Genomic DNA, 20,550 nt, shown 5'->3' with positions numbered 1-20,550 from the left:
ACATTTTTCCAACTTTAGTAAATTAAGCTTCATAATATCCTCCTGAGAGAGAAATAATATTAATGCTCATTTTGCAAAGGAGTAAACTAGGACAGAAATAGCTATTTTTTAATCCCATCAAAATCAGTGGGGGCTGTTGTTGGTACTCAGTCCCTGAAAACGCAGATCCTAAATAATACTTAGTTCTTAATGTTTTTCTTCTGTAGAAGAGCTTCACAAGGGTGTGGGACTGGAGGAATGAATATCCCCTAATCCCTGTGACATGCCCAGGTTTGTGCAGGATGCTTGTTACAGAGCTGTGAGTCACGCCCAGATTTCCTGTGATCAGTTTGGTGCTTTAAAGGGACACTGTCAATATGAAATCTTGTCAGTTTTTAAAAACTGAATTCTAGGTAATTTCAGGTCCTATGGCTTCTCGGCCATCCCAGATGCCTGCCAACTTTTGTGGCTTTGCAATCACATTCTTTCTGGGGTTTTTTAGAAGTAGTTTTTCTCTCTCCTCTGTTATGTGAAAACCCCACAAGAACGAAAGGGGAAACTCTCCTTACAGGGCAAATGGTGGAAATAGCTGTACACAAAATACTGTCAAATGCACACAGTAACACTGAGAAATGGAGAAAAGCATTTTCTCCAGTTGTCATTTACTTGCACTTGTCACAACAATAACTAAGAAGTTTCCAGACAGAAGTGTTCTACTTAAGTCGATGGTATCCCTTTAACAATCACTCCTGCCTGACTTGTATGAAGCAATTCAGAGAGTGTTCTATCTTCGTCCACCCCATCACAGAAATGAGAAGCTGCTGAAACTTCCTCTTATTTCAGTAATGAAAGGAGGACGGAAGAAGAAGAAAAGAGAGCTCACAACCCTGCACTTCCTCCTATCAAAATGGTTGGGGAGGGAGGTAAGAAAATTGGACATTACACTTAGGGTATGTCTATACTTCATCCCTCTTTCGAAAGAGGGATGTATATTAGACAGGTTGAAATTGCAAATGAAGCTGGGATTTGAATTTCCCGTGCTTCATTTGCATAATGGGGGCCACGCGTTCTTTCAAAAAAGGGCTTTTCAAAAGAGAAACCGCCATTTTTTTCGAAAGAACCGCGTCTAGATGGCGGTTTCACTTTTGAAAAAACGTGAGGCTGCCGTTATGTAAATGAAGCATGGGAAATTCAAATCCCATCTTCATTTGCAATTTTGATCTGTCTAATTTACATACCTCTTTCAAAAGATGGATGTAGTCTAGACATGCCGTTGGTCAAAGAAAGCTACAAAATAACCTGAATGCAGTGTCTTGATATTATGATGTAGCACTAGTTCCATACCTTTACGTGAAGAGAATATTAGCTTCACCCAAATCAGGAAATGTCAGTACAGACTGCTACGCACAACCTTAATTCTGACCCCTTATGCATATGCTTCACATTAGCTTTTAGTTGTGTGATCACATGTTATTTCTCAGCAATGCAATAGAAAAATATATCAGTTTTTGTAGAACTCTAGGTATACGTTTGTGGCAGGAAGTTTGTTAAATTCACGTATGCCGAAAAGACATGGTAATTTATTGCATAGCCTTTCACAGTTTAAACAACACAGCAGAGACGTAGGGGTTTTTTTTTTTTTAAATGAGGGCTGGGGAGAAAAGCTCAGCATGCAGTTAGGAGTGCAGTTTGCAGCACCATTGTACATGCTTGTTATATATCTGGAAACCACCATAAACTGCCACAGGTTATATTCTGGAGCTGTTTTCTGTTACAGCCTGTATGCAGTTACACACCAGATTTTCAGATGAACGGAAGTGGTGGATGCAACTAGACCAATACATCCCCTGCTGTGGGAGGAATAGGTGGCACTGAGATACCAGAATGTTTCTTGCATGGAATGTCACATTTAACCAATCCCAAATTCCTCTCCTCTGGAAATCCAAAGTGATTTTCACTTGGTGTCAAGATCTATTTTTCCATATGTGCATCTAATTCCTGTTAAATCAAATGGAACGAAGTGAACACCTATGAGGACAGAATGAAGCATCCTGTATTAAGAGGGATACAGGGGATTCAGTCTTGGGTGACAGAGAAGGGAGCGCAGAGGTGGGGGCGGGGGAGAACTATGACAGTTGCATGAGAAAAATCCACAGTGAGCATCATAGTATGCAAGCCTCATGCCTGGGAGGGGAGAGGAGGGGGAGGCAGTTCCCTTTGGCTGACAGAAGAATGCTTCCATTGACCTAGCTACTGTTGGTTGGAGAGGTGGAGTTCCTATAGTAACTCAAAACCCCCAACTCTTACAGTCTATCTTATGAACGTACAATGGTGTAGGTAGAGCAGTGCTGTAGTGCTTGTAATGTGGAAATGACTTTAGTCTTAGCAACATTCATGCAAAGTAGTTTCACTGTTTTGGATGTACCTAATCAACCTTTTATGTAAGTGCAGAGACAGAGACAGACACTGTTATCGCTGTCCCCAGGTTGAATTCAAAGATGAGGAAGGGAGGAAAGGAAACCTTTTTTGTTTTGCAAAACAGTGTGGCTTGTTAGGAGTCCTTTTAAAAAACAAATGTCTCTTGTGTGTGCTGCAGCAATGTGGAAAGACCACGCATGCGTAGCTTGTAAACTGATCCACCTTGTTCCTTTCAGAACTTTCTAATCAGGAGGGGAGGTGGTGGTTAGCTATGAATAGAACAAAATCATAGCTTTCAGTTTCTAAATATGCATCTTCTCATATGCAGCGTGCTCTCTAAGCTGAATATTATGTACACAAGCTTTTCATGTTGCCTTAACTGGCACTTAGCACTTGGATTTGCTTGGGTGTTGCCTCTTCTTTAGGTCAAAAAACTCCACTCGTTTTAATGGAGGATTGTTCCTGTCATTTAGCTTCTTATTTTGGCCTGGGTGCTGTCGGTCTCCATGTAGGAAGAACCAGGGCCATACTGTGGCATGATCTTCTGTAAAATGATCTGGTTCACCCACAAAAGGAAACTAAGCTGCTCCCCGAGTTGCAAACGGTTGAGTTACGACTGTTCACACTTACGACCAAAGCTCCCATGGAGCGGTCGTAAAGGCGATCCCCGCGTTACGAACGCGACCTGCGCTTACGAACAGCGCGGTCGCATGTAACTCAATGGGGTCCGAGTTACAAACAGTTTGAGTTACGGACCAAGTGTTGGTCCGTAATTTGTTCGTAACTCGGAGAGTGGCTGTAGTCCCTTTTCCCTTTTCTTGCCATCTAATGTAATGTTGCTTTTGGAGGAGTAGGGTTATTTGTTGTCTTCACAAATGGTTGCTTTAAGATAGGGGTGGGCAACTTTTTTTGAAGAGGCCCCGGGCCTCCCCGGAAGGAGTGGGGCCTAAAACAGAAAGGGCAGGGCCAGGATGCTTCCGGGCTTCCCTACCCCCAGACCATGATTGGTCTGAGGTGGGGGCCCCCTTCCCACTAAGCACCCATGCCCCTGGCAGGGCAGGAAGAGGCTCCTCCGCCCTCAGGCCAATCAGAGCTTGGGGGCGAGAGAGTGCACGGAGTTTCCTCTGCCCTGTCCCTACCCTGTGAGGAGTGCATGGCACTTAGAAAAGTGTCATGTGCTCCTAGCAGGGCAGAGGAAACTGTGTGTGCTCTCCCGCTCCCAGGCCCTAAATGGTCTCTTCCCACCCTGCCAGGAGCATGCGGCACTTTAAAGTGCTATGTGCTCCTGGCAGGGCGGAGGAGACTTCATGCGCTTTCCCTGCCCCTAGGACAGTGGTCTCCAACCTTTTTACACCCAAGATCACTTTTCAGGCGAAGATCTACCGCCCTGCCCCTTCCTTGAAGCCCCACCCTCTCTATTCTTCTCCTGTCCATCACTTGCTAACCCCAGCCCTTACTTACACACTCTGATAAACAGTTTATTTTTAAATTATGCGATGTATAAAATTAAAATCACGTGTTTATAGTTATGAAATAAATGGTCTGTTTTTTATTCATGCTATTTAAATCTAAAATGAAGCATTTATAATTACACATTTTGTGGGGACAGAGTTCTGCGGCTGGAGGCAAGGGAGAGGGAACAGGGTGCTGGGAGGGCAGAGGACAGGGTTCTGCAGCAGGGGACAGGGTGCCAGTGGGGACAGGGTTCTGCAGCTGGGGACAGGGTGCCAATGGGGACAGGGTTCTGCAGCAGGGGACAGGGTGCCAGTGGGGACAGGGTTCTGCAGCTGGGGGCAGGGTGCCAGTGGGGACAGAGTTTGGGGAGTGGGGACAGGAATGGAGACAGAATTCTGTAGCTGGGGACAGAGTGCCAGTGGGGATAGAGTTCAGGGAGTGGGGAAGGGAATGGGGACAGAGTTCTGTAGCTGGGGGACTGGGGTCTGGGGAGCAGGGAGTACGGACAGGGGGCGGGGTGACAGTGTCAGCAGAGAGTTCCCTATATCTGCCTCTTCCCCAGGATTCTCCCCCCAGAGGGAAGCCAGCACGTGCCACCTCCGGGCCTGTCTCTACCCCCACCCCCCCCCCACCCCCCACCTCCACCCCGCAGCGCAGGCAAACCCCGCGTGTGCCTGTCCCAGGGCCAAACCTCCCCTCCTGCGGCGGGGCCAAACCCCTGCGGGAGCCTGTCCTGGGGGCAACCCCCTGTCCCGAGGTGTGGCGTGGCCCGGCCAAGCCAACCCCTTCCCCCCCTCTCCTCCTGCGGTGCGACCAACCCCTGCAGGCACCTACCCCGGAGCCAAACCCCCCTCCCGCAATGCGGCCTGGCCAACCTCTTCCCCTCCTGCAGCGCGGAGAAACCCCGGGGCCGACCCCCGCTCCCGCAGCGCAGGGAGACCCCTGCGCTCGACTCACCCCGGGAAGGCGCCACACTCCTCCTCTAGGGCTGATGCCCCTTTCCCCAGCACGCAACAGAGCTGTGGGAGGGGAGCAGCCCGCGCACTTCCGGAACCCCCAGAAGGGATGCGGGCTTCAGACAGGACTTCTGTCCACCCCGCGGGAAGCCGGCACTACGCTAGAGGTAGGTAGTGGGGCTTCTCGAGGATGGGGGGAAAATGGGGGTTGGAGGTGCCCGAACACCTCGCGATCGATGGGTTGATGACCATTTTTGATAGAACATTTTTCTCTTCGGCATCTGGACTAGTTCTACATAAGAATGGCCATACTAGGTCAGAGCTAAGGTCCATCTACCCTAGTATCCTGTCTGCTGACAGTGGCCCATACCAGATGCCCCAGAGGGAGTGAACACAATAGGTAATCCCCACATGATCCCTCTCCTATCATTGATCTCCAGAGAAACAGAGGCTAGGGACACCATTCCTACCCATCCTGGCTAATAGCCATTGATGGACATAACCTCCTAGTCTTATATTTTGGATTTTTATGTCCTTTTAATGGAATGGTAACACTCGAAAGACCCCAGTTTTAAATCAAGCCATTTGTTCATTCTTTCCAACACCAACATTGCATAAGCATGATGTATGTGTCTTCAGACTCGTTCATAAAGTACTAACAGCTTAATTTAACTATAGGGGCTTATTTCTGCTTCCGTTGAAGTAGTAGTTGGTAAAACACCCATTGAACTCAATAGAAGCAAGGTCAGAACTCCAAATATCAAACATCTCATTAAGAGTTGGATGTGAGGTATGTGTAACTGACTTGGTGCTGTAGAATCATGCAAAGGAGGTTGAGTCTTTTGTATTCTGAGGAGAAAGTTTAAAAGACAATGGTTGGAGGATTTGATGCATTGGAAAGACACAATATATTCTTGCAGCTTTTTTAATGGAACTGCCCATACTTTCTAGCGGATTTAATCTAGCTAAAGTGCTTGCAGTTTCCTATTTAAAGGCAGGCCCACCAATAAATATGTTGTGCAGGAAAAGTTGGTCTGTATCCAAAGGATTTTGATGTATAAAAAGTACAGTAGAAGGACAAAATAAGTACAGGCTAGTTTGCTGCTACCCAAACTTGTATATTATAAGCTGTACTGTGAAAGGAACATATGTGTGTTCTCTAGCACAATGGAGCTCCAGTTGTGATCGGGACTGCTGAGTGAGACCATTATTTTTAATAACAGCACTATCTTCACCTATCTGTTGTGTCAGAAGTTGTAAGTTTTTTGTTTTTATTTTTTTGTTTTTTTGGTAGGCTTCAGGTGACTAGAATCCAGTTTCCGTTAAACAACCAAGTCAGACAACCATCTGATTGGCACAATATCTGGTCAAATCACGTTTGTGCCTATAGCGGCCTGGTTGTAGAATTCTGAATGGATCATTTTGATATTTGCAGATACAAAGATTTAATTTAATCTACCCCTGCAGCCCACAGGAATGGAAGAAGGCTAGTGGTGTTTGATTAGATATCTTTATTTAATTTCTTTCTCTCTCAAAAATGCATTGGAACTATCAAGTTGTGTACCAGACAGCCATTTGTAACTCTGTGATCTTGTAGCTTGTCCTCGTTCCCTTATTGTTTTTACATCTACCAGTTGTCTCTCATCTTCATTTAATTTAGAAACTCGTGGAAGAAAGGACCAGTCTTCCTAGTCTGTACAGCACCTAGCAAAATAAGACCTTGGTTTTGATTAATATTTCTTGCACATTAGTAGTTTGCTACTTTTGGATGTACCCTTCTGTAAGGGAGAGGTCCCAACCAAGAATGTACAGCTACTCTTTTCTGACCTAATACAACAAGGACATGCAGAAATATTTTGGAGACTAGAACTACATCTGGATATCTGTACAGCATCAAATAGATTGTATCAGAGGGATAGCCGTGACAAGATTAAACAAAGACTGTGAATGGCTAGCCAACTACAAAAGCAGTTTCTCCTCCCTTGGTGTTCACACCTCCATATCAGCTACTAGAAGGGGGCCTTATCTTCCCTGACTGAATTGACTTTGTTATCTCTAACCTTTCTCTTGATTGGAACACTCTTTTCTTATGCCTGTATATTTTATACCTGCATCTGGAATTTCCACTACATGCATTTGACAAAGTGGATCTTTGCCCATGAAAACTTATGCTCCAATAAATCTGGTGGTCGAGTAAGTGCCACAGGACTTCTCGTTTTTTTTAAATAGATTGTAATTTGTGTACAGGATGGACCTCCCTAGACCAGCACGCTTGGGACATGTGCGGTCACAACCAAGGGAGTTTGCTGGACAAGGTGAAGTCAGCCTGGGATTCTCTCAGGGCTCCCCTCTTGGCTTCTGACACAGCCAGTGCGCTGCCCTCAGCCCACTGGCAGGGCTTTAATCTGGGCTGCCAGTCCTTCCCCCAGCAAGCGGGGCTCCTTGCCTCGGCCACACTCCAGCTGCCAGTTGCCAGCCCTGCTTCAGCTACTGGCCCACTGGCCAGGCTCCCTGCCCTCAGGCCATTGGTCCTGCAGGCTGCCTGCCACCAGACTAGCTGAGTTCCCAGTTACTAGCAACCTCTGAGGCTCAGGCACTGTGGTCCAGCAACATCTGTGGACCACCGATTTTGTCGGACCAGAGAGTCTCGGACCAGAGAGGTTCAACCCGTACCAATGTTGTTAGTGCTGCAGTGTACAAGAAAAAAATCCAGCCCATTAAGAGTAGCAGCCAAGTGGAGTTGGATACAGATTAGGGATGTGAAAGTGTAACCGTTTGCATGGTTAATCGATGAACCTGGGCCCCATGGTTAACTAATGAGCCTGGGCTCGTTGGTTAACCGGTCACGGTTGTCTGCAGTCTCCTGGTATGCCACCTGTCCCCCATGTAACCCTTGAAATTTTCAGCGGTTACAGGTTTGTTTAATTAAATGCGTTTTGACATCCCTAATATAGACAGATGGGTATGGCTCACATGAGGGAAGACAATAGAAAGCAGATCATTAGGGATGTTGCATGCTGTGGTTCTGAGTGACTTATTTCCTGCGGATGAGAACTAGAGAGAGACAGACTTGCTGAGGTAGCAGCAAACTGTTATGAAAGATCTTATTCCACAATTAACATTTGTCAAGGGCAAGACATTTTTTTTCCTAATGACAAGAATTTAGGATTTTGCATGTATCTATTTTATCCCCCCCAATAGTTATTTATTTAAAAAAAATCCTTGTATAGGTTTTAGCTATTAGTTGGTATAAATCAATGTAGTGCTAATGAAATGAGAATCTGGTCTGGTGATGGTACTTTGCACTTGTACATGGCTCCCATTTGAAGGTCTCAAAAACTTGAGGTTTGCCCATTTAAAAAAAATATCCCTTTGACATAGGTAGGGCAATACCAAATTCATGACCCGTTTTGGTCAATAGCACGGTTATAGAATTTAAAAAAATTATAAGTTTCATGATTTCAGATATTTAAATTTGAAATTTCACGGTGTCATGATTGTAGGGGTCCAGACCCAAAAGAGTTGTAGGGAGGGTTGTGGTTTTGCTAGCCTCAGTTCTTTGCTGCTGCTGTGCAGTCACTACCTTCAGAGTTAGGTAACTGGAAAGCAGAAGCTGCTGGCCAGGATCTCAGCTCTGAAGGCAGAGACACCTGCAGCAGCGTAGAAGTAAGGGTGGCCTGGTATGGTATTGCCATTTCTACTTCTGCACTGCTGCTGGCAGGGGGCTGTCTTCAGAGCAGAGGCCTAGCCAACAGCTGCCACTCTCCGGCTGCCCCGCTCTGAAGGAGGCAATTCACAAATAAGAGTGTCACTACCACAATCGTCCTAAAATAACATTTTGATTCACCCCCCCCCCCCCCCTTTTTGGTCAGGACACCCAATGTAAGAAATGCAATGTAATGGTCATCCTCATTAAATCTGTGTTATGCAAGGTAAAAGCATACAGAACACCAGGTTTCATGGGGGAAGACCAGAGTTCACTGTCTGTGATGTTGTTTTTGTAGCTCTGAATTTGGTAGAGCCCTAGAAATAGGGAAGCAGTATAATACTATATTACAGGGGAGTAAACTGGTGCAAAAAGTGCTTATAGTGAAGGGACTCACCCAAGTCACATAATGAGTTGGTGCTGGGAAAAGAACATAGGAGCGTTATGACTGGCATTACTGTAACCAATAGGCATCCCCACCATTCTTGGTTTGTTAACATCAAGCTCCAAAAACTTGATTTAACTATGGAGAGGTCTCTCACTAAGATAATACTCATTACTTACATAGTATTCTTTATGTTCAAACATGGAAGTACATTATACACATTGTATAATGAATCTTCACAACAGCCCTTTGAAGGGTAGGTTAACAATGATCTTCCTTTTATAACTAGGAAAACTGAGACAGAGGGATTATGAGATGTGCCCAAGTCTACAGAATTAGCCCGAAGCACTCTAATAATGGAACTTACGAATTCCTGTCCTGCAGCTCAACCACTGGAGTAGGATTCTCATGGAATTTTTGTTGCTGGAATTGTTTTAAAATAGGCTGGGCACAGGATTTAGTAGTATACTGTCAGGCTAGTGAATGGACTTGATTAACTTTGTGTGTGTGTTTGTGTGAGTTAATTTCTATAGAACACGTACAATTTTTGAAAGAGGTTTTGTGGTTGGTTGACTGGAAATGTTTCATAGGCATCTGTGCAATCTTTCAGTTGTGTTTGTGTCACAGGATTCATATGATTCTCACTATTGCAGATTCTGTCCCCATTCTTAATCTCCTTCATCACAACTATTGCTGATTATTTAAATGATGGTGGCTTTACTCTGGCAAGCATCAGTTCTTGCAAAATTGATATGGGGCGAGGCCAGAAGAAGCAGTTATTCTCAGTGTATTCCTTGTGCAAGTTTGCCAAATACCTGCTTTCAAAACAAAGATAGCAAGTCTAGGGGTCCTTTGTAACCAGATTCAGTTCCACAACTGCAACTCCATACTAACAGGCAGCACATGAGAGGTACATGGGCAGGAGGTTTGCTGATGAGAGATTTTCATAGGATTCCTTTGGTGTCATTTTTATATCTATTTCCTTTGTTTTACTGCTGGTATCTTCTTTGTGATAGCATCGTGTACCTTCTAGAAGTCTTCTCTAGAATAAACTACCTTTTCAAGTGTGAATTGAGTCAAGAGTGACGCTATGCTAGTCCAATGCCAGGATGTAACTGAAAGGAGGCTACTGTGAGGGTAAACCCTGGTTTTGATCTTTGAATGGTGAATGCTTTTAGGTATACTTTTGGGGACTGAGGCTCTCCTATTTGTAGGCTTTGTCTACATTAGCCTTTTCCATCAAATTTGCTCTTTTTGCTGTACACGCCAGTAGGATCTATACAGGCCAATTAGTGTGCAGCATTCTGGTGCACGTTAGAACTTAAATCCCTGTTGATGTGCACAAAGGCACCATGTAGACAAGTTCTAAACGAGTTATTGCTGAGCAAATTCATCCTTTTGTGTAAACTCCATTTTGTTCACGAGTCATATTAGGGATGAATTTGACCCATGATATAACTACTGCTTAGCATTTTATCCCCTTCTCCAGCCTCAGTGTTTATCTTTTCATCCTTCTTTTCCCCTGCGGTAGTGTTTGTCTAGGTATTTATATGGTCTCTTTGCCTCCACCTCATCTGTGAACACCTGTCAAGCATTTTAAAACAGGAGTAATGATTTCTGTTCCTTCTCAGCCTGGAAGAGAACATAGTTTGATTAGCCTAGTGGGGTTTGTTTTTATTTTATTTGTGTTGGTGAGATTCCCTTATCGAGGGGATGCTAAGGCACAGAGCTGAGTTTAGTAGTTATTTCTCAACATGGAAATGTTTGTGGCCGGTTCTGTCCAAGGTGGATTCTGGAGCTTAGGCCTTGCTACTGTGAGAATTCCCCTATTGGTTAACCATTCAATTGTTCCAGTAGAACAGAGCTGTCATGAGAGGCCATAGTTGTGGAAGGAAGGATGGTATTTCAAGTAGTTGTTGAAGCTCGGGGGTATCAGGGCAGTGATTACGTATTCCAGTTTGTGTTCAATAGGAAATCAGTGCAGAAGATTAGGGAGGTAACATATTGGATCTTGATGTGATAGCATGATTGGAGAGGTGCCATACGAAGCAGACTGGGGAAATAAACTTTTTTTTTCTTTTTTTTTTTTTGACCAAGTTCATCTTCTATGCAGATCTTCACCCTGACAAATATTGTAAAGCAATGCATGGCAGCAGACTTGAATTTCATGGATTTTCAAAAGGATTTTGATCAGATAGAAAATTCATTGTCGCAGATTATATGAATCTGTGGCATCCTCAGCAAAATCATTCCAGTTATTAGGAATTCGTATCAGAATGTTCAATACGCAGTACAGATAAACCAGGAGCTAAAAGACAGGTGTCATGTGACCACGGATATTAGGCAAGGTTGTATCTTGTCCCCGATCTTGTTTGTTGATGCTGTTGATGTTGTGTCTGTCAATATGATTATCATTACCAGTCAGCTGCACTTGCAATCTTTGCTAACCAGAGATGGTATCAGTAAATCAAAGATGGAAGTTATAAAAATTAATCAAAGTCCACCAGGCTTGCGGACAGAGGAGATAGGGGAGGGAAGGCAAAGGGGCAACTGCTGTAGGGCCTAGCGATTCAAAAGGGCCAGCCGACGCTGCCCCTACTGCAGCAGTGACGGTCCAGCCCAGGCCCTTTAAATCACTGCTGGACTGATGTAGCTCTAGTCCTGCCCCTTCTGCTTGAGGCCCAATCCCTTCCAGGGGTGTGGACTCAACTCCCCCCCCCCCCGCCGGCCCCACACACACACCTTGCCCTAGGGCTTGGCATGGCTGTTGACCCCACTGTTTACAGAGGGAAGTTTTACAAAACCAAGTCTGAAGCCTCACAGAAATGTTCCTATGTACATTTTGGTTTAGAATGCCAATGGAAAAAGTGGGTTTTTAAAAGAAGCCAATTCCCTTGTTGTGTCTGCAACCCAAGTACTGTAACACTTTTATGAAAAGCTGAATGGTTTAGAAGCTTAGCATTGTATTTTTATTATACAAATAAGCACATAATATTAATAGTTTGGCCCCCTCAGGACGTGACCGGTGCAGAACAAGAGAATTTCTGGACCATTGAGAGGTCAATATTGTCTAGTAGCATTACCAACACTTCCACTGCTTACTGAGCTCTTAGAAGACATTTAGAAGTAAATTAGAGATAAATAATAGCACAGAACACTGAGAGCCAGTGCTGGTGGCTGTAAACAAATTTTATTTGATCGGGGAAACTTGGCTGCACCCCATAAGTGGACATCTAGCTAAGTAAAATCATGACAGAGCACAGATGCTGCCAGGGAGTGCCGGAACAGAGAGGTTCAGCTTGTAGCAGATAATTAAGTTCATGTCTTTTTAAGCCTTGTTACAGAAAGAGAAGGGTCTGGAACAAGAAAAAATGTTTTAAAAGACTAATATGCAATTCGATTTTGTCATTTTATATTCTTTTTTGTTCAAAGTGGTAAAATATTAGGGAATTCTGTGATCTTATTAGGCCTCATTAGTGATGTTTTATTGATCTTTTTTCTTAAAGAGTATGTGATGTGGTTCAGCAACTAAAATTAGATCTGACCCATGTTCTCTTGCCAGGAAAGAACAAGTTAGAAATCACCTAGAAAAGTTAGATGCCTGCAAGTCACCAGGGCCTGATGAAATGCATCCTAGAATACTCAAGGAGCTGAAAGAGGAGGTATCTGAGCCTCTAGCTATCATCTTTGGAAAATCATGGGAGACCAGAGAGATTCCAGAAGACTGGAAAAGGGCAAATATAGTGCCCATTTATAAAAAGGGAAATAAGAACAACCCAGGAAACTACAGACCAGTTAGTTTAACTTCTGTGCCAGGGAAGATAATGGAGCAAGTAATTAAGGAAATCATCTGTAAACACTTGGAAGGTGGCAAGGTGATAGGGAACAGCCAGCATGGATTTGTAAAGAATAAATCATGTCAAACCAATCTGATAGCTTTCTTTGATAGGATAACGAGTCTTGTGGATAAGGGAGAAGCGGTGGATGTGGTATACCTAGACTTTAGTAAGGCGTTTGATACGGTCTTGCATGATATTCTTATCAATCAACTAGGCAAATACAACTTAGATGGGGCTACTATAAGGCTGGTGCATAACTGGCTGGATAACCGTACTCAGAGAGTAGTTATTAATGGTTCACAATCCTGCTGGAAAGGTATAACAATGGTGGTTCCGCAGGGGTCTGTTTTGGGACCGGCTCTGTTCAATATCTTCATCAACGATTTAGATATTGGCATAGAAAGTATGCTTATTAAGTTTGCAGATGATACTAAGCTGGGATGGGTCGCGACTGCTCTGGAGGATAGGCTCATAATTCAAAATGATCTGGACAAATTGGAGAAATAGTCTGAGGTAAACAGGATGAAGTTTAATAAAGACAAATGCAAAGTGCTCCACTTAGGAAGGAACAATCAGTTTCACACATACAGAATGGGAAGCGACTGTCTAGGAAGGAGTATGGCAGAAAGGGATCTAGGGGTTATGGTGGACCACAAGCTGAATATGAGTCAGCAGTGTGATGCTGTTGCAAAAAAAGCAAACATGATTCTGGGATGCATTAACAGGTATGTTGTGAGCAAGACATGAGAAGTCATTCTTCCACTCTACTCTGCGCTGGTTAGGCCTCAGTTGCAGTATTGTGTCCAGTTCTGGGCACCGCATTTCAAGAAAGATGTGGAGAAATTGGAGAGGGTCCAGAGAAGAGCAGCAAGAATGATTAAAGGTCTAGAGAACATGACCTATGAAGGAAGGCTGAAATAACTGGGTTTGTTTAGTTTAGAAAAGAGAAGATTGAGGGGGGACATGATAGCAGTTTTCAGGTATCTAAAAGGGTGTCATAAGGAGGAGGGGAAAAAACTTGTTCATCTTGGCCTCTGAGGATAGAACAGGAAGCAATGGGCTTAAACTGCAGCAAGGGAGGTTTAGGTTGGACATTAGGAAAAAGTTCCTAACTGTCAGGGTAGTTAAACACTGGAATAAATTGCCCAGGGAGGTTGTGGAATCCCCATCTCTGGAGATATTTAAGAGTAGGTTAGATAACTGTCTATCAGGGATGGTCTAGACAGTATTTGGTCCTGCCATGAAGGCAGGGGACTGGACTTGATGACCTCTCGAGGTCTCTTCCAGTCCTAGTATTCTATGATATTCAAATTTTGTTCCGAAAACATCTTTTTTACCATCTCTGGCATTTTGCCAGATCTTTGCTTAAAAATAAAGATTTTAAATGGGTAATAAGTGCCTTTTCCAGGCTACCATTTGCAAAGCTCTTTGATCAAGTATGAACCATTGATTATATATTGTCCAGAATGCAGCATATTCAGAATACCGGAGCTCCGGGGGTAAGAGTCACCCCTGGTATGGATGGGGTTAGGTTCTATGGAGGAAGAGGGAATTTCACTCATAAATATCAAGATGGTTTTATGGGTACAAACTCTGCACTAAAATTGCTGTACTCCAGGAGTTCTCAAACTTTGTGATACCCCCTAAAATGCTAAATGAATTCATGTGACCTCACCCTCACTGCTCCACGAGTAAAGCTAATCATTTTATTGGGATTAGGATTGGACAAGAAATAAATATGCCAAAAACCGAATCCAGTTGTGACCCTCCTGTAAGTTGCTCATGACCCCCCGGGGGGTCGGGACCCACAGTTTGAGAAACACTGCTGTACTCCATTTCCTCATAAAATTCAGAATTGAGATGCAAGTATTTTTTTCTAATGTAAAGCACAGAGGAACGGTGGTTGTATATACTTGATGGAACTTTTATTACCATATGTTGTTAGCTGCATAATCAGTAAGCCATTTTTAGTGTCTGAAATGCAACTTCAGGCTTGCTTCTGACCTTACTTAAGCCAGTTTAATTCAAGAGTAATTCTTCTAAAATGGTTGAGGCTACACTGCTGTAATACCAGTGTGAGTAGAGAATCAAGTCCTTAACAGCTGAGGATCTGTCTATATTAGTACTTTTATCAGTAAAACTTTTGGGGGGGGGGGGAGGGGGAGGGGGAGAGAGAGAGGGTGGGGGGGGGTGGGTGTGGGAGTGTGTGTGTGTGTGTGTCTGTGTGTGTAAACACCCTGCAGATTGATATGAGTTTCACTAACAGAAGCATGGGCGCGGAGAGTAGCCACGTGGCTACTTCTGCTCTTTGGGGATAGGTTGACTATGCCAACAGGAGAGCTCTCTCTCTTTCCCTTTGGCATAGAGCAGCTACAAGGGAGATCTTAGGGTACATCTACACAACAGCATTATTTCGGAATAACTGACATTATTTCAAAATAAAGAGCACGTCTACACAGCAAGCAGCTATTTTGAAATAATGTTGAGCTGGAGGACTTTTTACTCTGATTCCTGTAGCCATCATTTCACGTGGAGTAAAAGAGGTCGAAGGAAGAGTGTTCTTCCTTCAACTTCCTGCTGTGTAGTCTGCTTCAAAAGCCGAATTAAGTTATTTTGACTTCAGCTTCTAAATGGATGTAGCTAAAGTTGAGTATCTTAATTCGACTTTTGCCCTGCAGTGTAGATGTGCCCTTAGAGCAGCACAGTTGTGCCTCTGTAAGGTGTGTAGCGTAGACCTAGCTTGAGAGAAACCGGGTCTGTAGTCAGGGGCGACTGGTGAAGGGTGACACAGGAAGCCACTGGCCACATGGCCCTTCCTCCTCCTCCCCAGTCTAGGGAAGAGCCTGGACAACTCTCTTTCCACATAGGCCTCACCCTTGCTCTTCCCCACTCTGTCTCTTTTCCTGAGCAATGCTGCCCGGGGGACTAGCGGGGAGTGAGGTTGGCACTGGCAAGGGAAGCAGAACGGAGTGGCTCCAGCTTGCTCTGCTCCTGTTGGTCACATTGCTCCACTTCCTGTCGGTTACCATGGGGGCAGTCCCGTCCCTCCCTCATGCAATGCAGCGTGGAGAGAAGAGTGAGCTGGAGCTTCACGGCCCCCTACCGCTGCCCAGGCCCGGCCAAAGGGTTTGCGGAGCCAAAGGCAGGACGCAGGGAGCGGGGCCCTGGACCCAGCCAGTGGATGGTGAATACTCAGCAGCGCAGGGCCCCAAAAGCGCGGGTCCTAAGGCATTTGCCTTGCTCGTCTTGCCCTAGGGTCGGGCCTGCCACGGCCGGTGAGTATGTGGTGGCCAGACCCCTGCTGCGAACGCCAGGCCTCCCTATTAGCCCCCAGGCTGCCCAGGGATGCTGGTCCTACAGGCTGCTGGCCAGCCCCTTGCCCTCTCATTCAACACATTACACCCTCCCCCCCACACACGCACACATCACTCTTGCCTATAGTGATTGTATGTCTTCTTGTTACTCAGCTTTCCCAGTAACACCTCATCTGTGTTTGTGACATTAAAACTATGTTACATTTTTGTAGCCTTTGCTTTCAACATTATAGAAATGTGAATGCCTTATTTGGCTGTGTTTTATGACTCTCGTTGGACAAGAGAAGCTGTATGTTAATACATTCTGTTGTGGCTATCACCATGTCTATTGAAAAATGTCCTAATGTAACTTTATCATGTGTATGTATGTACATGCAATGTGTGTGTTTGGTTTGCAATGAATGTGGTTTAAACTGATCAGGGGTTTTCCAGGAGCATTACCTTCCTTTCATCACTGTTGTCAATAAAAAGGACCAGCTGGCAGTTCAAGGTCCCTCTAGGCACTAGTGATAGCAATTACTCTAGAATAATGATTGATGCAATAATTATAATCATAGTAAAACCTCTCTAAGACAAAGGGTTGTGTGCACATAGCCTTAACAGTTTTAACCCTTTCTGTAGACTTTAATTGTGGTTCCTCATGACAGCACAGATGAGATCTAGAAACTTTCTTCCTTTTTAAAACCCATTGTCCCTAGTTAGCAATAGTGGTGGCAGCAGGAAACAAAACGTCTTGCTTTGATAATCTACTTGGCTCCTCATGCTCCACCCCAGTATATATATCAGGGAAAGTAGGGTTGTTACCCTTCATTAGGAAATAAATTAGTGGTATTTGTTGCTATCACTGTGTCAACACAATTAAATCTTAACTCAAAAAAATGCCGCCTCTCGCCATAATGAAAATATAACATGCATTATCTCCAGTCTATACTGAGGCAAAAGCCAGAGTGAATAGACAAATTTTACAACGAACACAGATTCTGTGAGAACAAGGGAAGCAAATCCCTAAGCTGCGGATCTTGCACTGAAAAACCTGTTCCTCCAGGCTCTAGAGCTCAAAGTCTAGGAGAGAATCCCAGCTGATCTCCACTGTTAGTATAGGTTGGTCCTCACTGGTCCGACATGCTTGGGACCTGACTGGTCCCGATCAAGGAGATTTGCTGGAACAGGGAAGGTCTCTCCCCTCCTGGCCTGTGCTGCCACCGGTTTAGGGCTCCAGTTTGTCCTCGCTGCTGCCCCAGCCCCTGGGGTTCTCTAGATGCTGCAAGACCTGCTGCTGCCAAGGTGGAGTGCCATGGCTGGACCTCTGCAGCCCGCGCAGAGCTCTGCAGCCACCTGATGCTGGGGCCAGAGCTGTACAGCCGCCTGGCTCCATGGCCGGGACTGGAGCTGCACAGCCAGGGCAGAACTCCGCAGCCACCTGGCTCTGTGGCTGGGACTGGAGCTGCACAGCTGGGGCAGAGCTCAGCAGCCACCTGGCTCCGCGGCTGGGGCAGAGGGCTGGGGCCAGAGCTCTATGGCTGGTGACAGAGCTCTCTGGCTGCTGCTGGGGCCGAAGCTCCCTGCCGGGCCTCCCATTCCCTCAGCACACTCGCTGGGTCGCCGGTGCCCCCTAACATGCTCCTGCCCTGCTGCCAGACCTCCCTGTTCCTGGGCTCTGTGGTCCAGGTACATCCGTGGTCCGGCACAGACCACGATGGATGTTGCTGGACCAGGGAGTCCTAGTTAAGGGAGGTACAACCTATGATGTATAATGTAGCCAGAACTAAAACTAAACAGACTATATTAATCAAAACCTACATCTTGAATTACACCCCCCAAAAATGTTCACTTTAGTGCAAACTGTGGAGCACATGTGGCATGTTTTTCAGTATGAAATACTAAGTAAGCAAGCTGCCACTTTCAGGGTCAGCTGAAGTGTGAGTGGATTTAAGTGTATTCCCACGTAGAGAGCATTAAATTAATCTGTTCTGGAATTGATAAAAGCATGAATAACTGCGATAAGGTCAATATCCAGGATAAGAGGTCATGGCCTCCTCTATAGTCAAAGATGAAGAGGAAAAATGTGTTCTTGGCTGGTGGTGGCTCCTGGAAATCCAAAAGCAGCCACAGACCCAGCAGGATCCTTACATGTTGAACCTGGTAAATACAAGGAGTTGATTTGCTGCAGTTTGAGAGACCAAATATTGATTCTCCAGATGTTGGCTGGGTGGAAGAAATATCTCATTCACATTGAACCGTAAGAAAGAAACAAGCCCAAATCACAGCTAAGGATACAGAGGAAGCACAGGGTACACCTATGTTGCAATAAAGGACCTGCAGTATAGTTACTGCCTGGCTCACGTCAGATGACTCTGGCTTGAGAGGCTCAGGCTGCCTGACTGTACAATAGAACTATAGGCATTCAGGCTTGGGCTGGAGCCTGAGCTTTGAGACCCTGAAAGACAGGGAAGGATCTTAGAACCTGGGCTCCGGCCTGAGCCAGTGTCTAACACTGCTATTTTTTAGCTCTTTGACTCTGAATCAGTTGGCTTGGGCTCTGAGACTGTGTGCCACACGTTTTTTCATTGCAGCGTTGGCATACCCCAAAGTTACACCACTGGATCTGATGAAAGACTATACAGAGCCAGCACACCAAGGACATGGCAGCCAAAACTTGTTTCCCTTGGCAACTTCTTGGTTACTTTGAACAAGAGATGTGCCAGAATAAATCAGTAGATCTTCCACGAGGGCCCATTGGGCAGATGAAACATATAATGGGTGGTCTTCCTCCTTAGGGGCTAGAGGGCCTAGAGTCAGGTAACACCTGCTTGTTGGCTTTTATGATCACCTGATACCTTTCCAACTCTGACAAACCAACGGCTCAGCTGGGCAGGAGGAAAACTGTGGAAGGGAGGTTGGCTCCTATGACTCTCTGGAGAAGAGAGGGGTATTGACTAAAAGGTCTTTGGGCCTCTGCAGGCTGTGCTGGTGAGGGGAATAGCTTTATTTGGGGTTAAGTGTGATCAATTGTCCTGAGGGAAGAGCCTGAAAGGGATCTGAATATGGCAATAGGGTTGTTTTATTTTCTGGGCTGGTGAGGAAGATGCCAGGGCCCTCTGGGACCTTTCTGAATGGAACAAACGATGCTACCCAAATATGACTCTGCTTCCCTGCTGGAACTGGCTCAGTCCAGCCCTCTCAAAACAAAAAGACTAGAATCAGGCTGATGACCATTGATTTTTGTCAGCATCAAGAGGTGATTTCTTGAGCGTGGGACTACCATTCGCTTGCTTATGTGGGGCTAGTACTTGGTCCGCTTAAAGGAAGGCATTGACAGTTTATACCAATGAAGGTCCCAGTGTCCTTCTTCTAGATTATGCCAGCCCTGATTAGCATGACCCCCCAAATTATGTAGCTGACAGCCCAAATCTTCTACAACAATTTTAGAACCTCAGAGAATGGCTGAAATTCACTGTTCTTTCTCCCAGGAAAAGATTTATCACCACAGAGGTAGCCAAGCCATTCTAAATCTAGTAAATCTTGTCTTCAGAGCGAAGAGAAATCCATGCAATGCAAAAACATGTCTTTGCCTGTGAATGATGGCAGCCTGGCTTTACAGAAGGTCAAGTCACTGTCAGAAGACAGTGTTGGCTTAACAACAAACTGTTCTGCTTAGAGTAGGCTGAGAATACAGTAATAAAATGTGACTGACTGAGCCCTCTGCCACTACTACCCCACTGGAACTGCACTGGTGTTGAATTGTGGGTCTTGTCTGTTCCTGCACAGACACAGCCCAAGAGTCACTGAACCCAAGATCCATTATTTACTTATTTATTTATTTAAATACATCCTGGTAGCACCTAGGCACTCCAATCAAGGCCTTGTTTGAGGCATTGCACATACAGACAAAACTGTTTCAGTTCACACATTTGACAGCATAACAGGTAGACAAACTAGACACATAGGTGCAATGGATATGAAGAAACTAAATAGAATTTAGCAAAACCCCATTTTCCTTGCCTGCATTGAACATGCTTTCTCTATACTCCACAGGAAATATATTCCTGGCCCAAGCGTCACAAAATTAAGGCAGCTGACATGTTCTGAGGTGCAGTCCAGACTAGTGAGGGGTTGTCACTGCCTTCCCTGAACATCCCAAGTGTTGCAAGATAGAGTTAGAAATGTTTACAAGCAAATAACAGTAAAAAAACACTTTCTAGGCACTAAGACTTAACCAAACAAGCTGCAGCTTTTGTTTGAGGTAGTTTATTTTACCACTCTTATTTTCATCAGGACGGCTGACCAACCCCGCTGGTCTGGATCTCCCACAAAGTCCAAAGTGCTCAGTTCCTTTGTTGTCTTAGGTGAAAGAGAACTTGGGGTTCTTCACGCCTTTCATTTATAGTTAGGCAAGCTTTCCAGACTATTGTATCCCTGTCACGGAACCTGATTTTATTCTCTGAATCTCCAAATTTAATGTCCCTTAAAATGATTTGCTTACACAATTAGACATAAA

The 20,550-nt window shown here is 45.0% G+C and overlaps 1 protein-coding gene and 1 long non-coding RNA gene across 5 annotated transcripts in view; one reads left to right on the top strand and one right to left on the bottom strand.

The window, feature by feature from the left end:
* Nucleotides 1-20,550, top strand: part of PALD1 (phosphatase domain containing paladin 1) — a 207,572-nt gene that overhangs the window by 22,216 nt on the left and 164,806 nt on the right. The window lies entirely within an intron of this gene.
* Nucleotides 6,375-20,550, bottom strand: part of LOC112545731 (uncharacterized) — a 72,451-nt gene continuing 58,275 nt past the window's right edge. The window contains exon 3 of the long non-coding RNA XR_003089276.2: nucleotides 6,375-6,512. This is a non-coding gene — a long non-coding RNA (uncharacterized LOC112545731). The remainder of the gene's footprint in view (nucleotides 6,513-20,550) is intronic.

Source organism: Pelodiscus sinensis, chromosome 8, assembly GCF_052426305.1.
Source record: "Pelodiscus sinensis isolate ZL-2025 chromosome 8, ASM5242630v1, whole genome shotgun sequence".
Lineage (NCBI taxonomy): Eukaryota > Metazoa > Chordata > Testudines > Trionychidae > Pelodiscus > Pelodiscus sinensis.
This window is presented reverse-complemented; position numbering and strand designations above follow the sequence as displayed.